Below are 3,905 nucleotides of genomic sequence, written 5' to 3'. Positions count from 1 at the left end.
CTCCTAAATCTGTATTATCGACCTTAATTGAGTTCCGCCGTTGCTTTAGCATCCCCTTAAGGAGGAAATGAGACGATTCACACAGTATTCGAGATTAAATATATTAAGTACAGTGCTTTTCGACATGGATAGACGAGCTGTACTTGTTTCTAGACGCAGTATTGGTAGATTATTGATTCGTCCGAAGCGTAACGTTAAATTTCCAACGTACATTGGGGACGGCGTCGCGCGTATTCCTCTATTATTCTCATCGTACTGCAAAAGGGACAAAATGACGTGTTTTTGTTCGAGAAGCTCTCTCCAGATGACCGGTGACAGTTGAATCTCTTTACCGTGAGAATCCCTCAAAATGATAGTTACGTAAGAAGGGAGTTTGACATTGATACCAATGTTCAAGTATTTGTAGCCAGTTACGGTTAACGGATATCTTCTCTCGAGAATGCGTACGATAGGACGATGTGTGATTTGATGTCTGTAATTAAAGAAAAAAATGAGTAGATGGAAAAAAGACGCAAAGAAAAAAATACCTACTTATTTGTTTTCTTTATTGGGATTTTCATCGTCGAATATTCTTCACACTGAAACCGGAGACAAGTCCCCGGCTACACGCCCGGACCAGCCGCGCCACATGCCAAAGGTAGGAAAGTAACTGACATGTGCCAGTTGCGAATAAGATACGTTAAATGATGTAACGTCGTTTGCGCCAATGCGAGGCGCCAATATTATCAGTATTATTATCCTCATAATTGTTAGCATTAAGAAAATTATCATAATGATTATTAATAGTACGATTATCGTTACTTAGACTAGTATTGGTAGAATTAGTGTTATTATTGTCGAAGAAAATAAATGAAAAGAAAAGAAAAATTAAAGTTAATTAATAAATAGTGTATAAGGTAGGTTTAGGAAAGCGTTAGAGCTCTTAAGGCAACAAAACCGTAGAAACAAACGCACAAAGCAAATAACCGTTATACCGGGTGACGGGAAAAAGGTATCGCGAGATATATTAAACTAAAAGTTAGAATCTGGTAAAAACCAATCGTCATGTTTATAATAAGCACCAATGGGAGGTGTCATTAAAAGTTGAAGTCACTCCGTATACCGGGACTATAAAAAATTGTCGCGATATCCTTAAACTCGGAATATCGGGAAAAGGAATCGTTAAGTTCATGGTTGCTACCAAGGCGATGTGCCAGTAAAATTCTAAGTCACCACGTATACCGGGTGACTATAAAAAACTGTTACGGCATACTTGAAAATAGCCGATGCGGAAAAGCGACCGTTATGTTAATTAGGAGCACCAACGGGAGGTGCTGTTAAAATTTGAGATCGCTGCAAATACCGGGTGTACATAAAATATTGTTACGGCACCGGAATAATTAATAGTTAGAATCCTAAGAAAAGATATCAGTGTATATAATGTATATAGAGAACGGGGGGTGCAGTCGGGAGATTTTAGTAACCTGTAAATAAAGTTCATTAGAATACTTACTTGTAACTCCAGCGGGAGAACACGAGCGGCTGCATCCTTCCATTAGGGCAAAGTACCTGAAAATAAAAGAAAATCATTAACTAAAAATTTATATAAACACAAAATGCAGGAACAGTATCAAGCGGCGTAGCTAGTAATAGCGGCTAACACTGCGAGCGCTGACAGCGCGCAGAGCGAAAGAAGCGAAGCGAGCACTATGGAAGGGATGAGCAGGAGCTATAAGAAGGCGAGCGCGAGGCGCGAGAGGGAGGAGTTTTTTCCAAGGAGTTCCCAAGAGAGTCGTCGTCCGAGCTCGAATGAGAGTTCGAATCGGGAACGGGAATCGGTGAAGCAGTTATCGTAGTTGTCGTGGGGAGAGTGCTTCTTGGATCACTATCGAGTCTCGTCGTCGGGGATTATTATCAATCAATTAACCGAGTCGACCGATGAGTATCCGGGAGTTACGAGCGGGACCTTTTCAATCGCGGGCCGTAAAGCCGAGGGCGATACAGCGAACGGGGGCTATGCTCCGCGTCGACGACCGAGTAACGAAGGTATACCGAAGTTGTAATAATAGTGCATTGTTAAAAGTGCGACGTGCGTATCTGGCGCAGTATCCCAGAGCGGCGTTAAGCAAAGCATTGTGAAGTATTAGCAAACGGCGTGCGTATCTGGCGTATTATCCCAAAGCGGCGTTTATTTGATGATTGCGAAATATTTAATAATCAGCGTGCGTATCTGGAGGAGTATCCCAGAGCGGCGTTAAGTAAAGAATATATTTGTGAAACGGGAATAAGCGGCGTGCATATCTGGCGCAGAATCCCAGAGCGACGTTACGCGGATAAATGCAAATTGAACAAAATGCTTCGACTAATAAAGTCATTATTGTGAATTTCCTGCAAAACACAGACTTATAATTGAACGAAACCTCTCCCTCTGCGAGCGAGAAGAGTCGGAGTAAGCCGACTTATCGAGGCAAGGAATTCAAGATACTGACGACCAGCTGATCTAATGAAAATTACCTTCTCCTTTGGAGGTCAAAAGGAGTGGCGACCGTGATGTATCACACTTTCAAGGACCGAACGGTGAGTATTGGCTTCGAGTTCGCTTACAACACCTCTTTCATTACCATCGTCCTGTTCCATGAGATACTTTTCGATATCCACGTTGTTGAGCATTGGTGTGTATTCTTAGAATATTATCCTCACGATCGAACACGTGGATGTTGTCGGAATGACTGTTCCTTGTATACTAATAGTTTAAAACTATTATAGTATTGATTATATATGTCCTTCCATCTTCCCCCCCTCCTCCTTCTTCGTCTTATTTCTCGTTGTGTTTTATGTAGTACTCGATCGAAGTAGTCGACTCCTGATATCCTGCATTTGTTGCAATAATCCATCTCTCGAACATTCGACGTTGAGTATGTTTATATTAAATTTACCAGCCTTTGTTACGGTTCTCGTGAACTCGTTAAATTGGTAAAATTGTTTTTTTAGCAAAGTACAGATTACCATCCATATATCGGAAGGCTAAGGTGGGAGCTGACGGTATTCCCAGGAATACCGCTTGTAACGAGTCATATGAACGAACACCCATATTGCATTCATCTATTTGCGCCACATCGTTATTATTGAAGATCGCATAAGTTTGTCCTTTGTTAGTATTTACTACGGTATTGATGAAAATGTTCGGGGGAAATCCTAGACTCGAGAGACGTTTTGGCCAGTTTTCTTTCAATTTGAAACTGGGATACTCGACCATGTAAACTACATCGCGTACAAACAGTACTAGTTCACCCGAAGGCCTTTGATATGCGGCTGATAAGGAAAAATTATCCGGAAGGAAATCCATGTAACTGTTTAGTACATGTGGTCCATCGTATTTTGCACCATTTATATCTATCGACCATACGTAGCGTTGATACGTGACGAATATTCGATGATGTAATACCAACATCATATACACATATTGTAAAGTACAGAGATCTACGTACGTGGGTATATTTGTTGTAATTTCGATAGTTGGTGGTTGTTGTTGGTTTTGGATTTTTAATTCCATAAAGTTGTTGAATGGCTAAAATGTCCTCTATGTTGAGTTTAGCGATTCTATTATTATTCCTAGCAGTGACAACTGCGAACATTATAGATTCTTCGCGCGAACTGTGTGTTAATCCTAATGCATGTCCAATTTCATGTATTAACGTGTTAAGCAGATAGTCCTTGTTAGTACTAGCATATTTGTCGGGTAGATATATATGCCACGGTTCTGCACTATCTATGTGTATTTCAGCGCTGTAATTGTCAACGGTAGGAGGATAGAACGCGTGAGTGAGTACTCCATCAAGTCCATCTAACGAAGAAGCGCAAATTTCTTCGTTGCGTCTACGATCAGCGTACGTGTGTGTGCCACTACGATAAGATATTAAGATATT

At 40.9% G+C, this 3,905-nt stretch overlaps 1 pseudogene; it reads right to left on the bottom strand.

Annotated features, from left to right (window-relative positions):
- Positions 1-81: 81 nt before the first annotated feature.
- Positions 82-3,614, bottom strand: LOC108759831 (matrix metalloproteinase-2-like; annotated as a pseudogene).
- Positions 3,615-3,905: the final 291 nt, after the last annotated feature.

This window comes from Trachymyrmex cornetzi, unplaced genomic scaffold (assembly GCF_001594075.2).
Source record: "Trachymyrmex cornetzi isolate Tcor2-1 unplaced genomic scaffold, Tcor1.1 scaffold2072, whole genome shotgun sequence".
Classification (NCBI taxonomy): Eukaryota; Metazoa; Arthropoda; class Insecta; order Hymenoptera; family Formicidae; genus Trachymyrmex; species Trachymyrmex cornetzi.
This window is presented reverse-complemented; position numbering and strand designations above follow the sequence as displayed.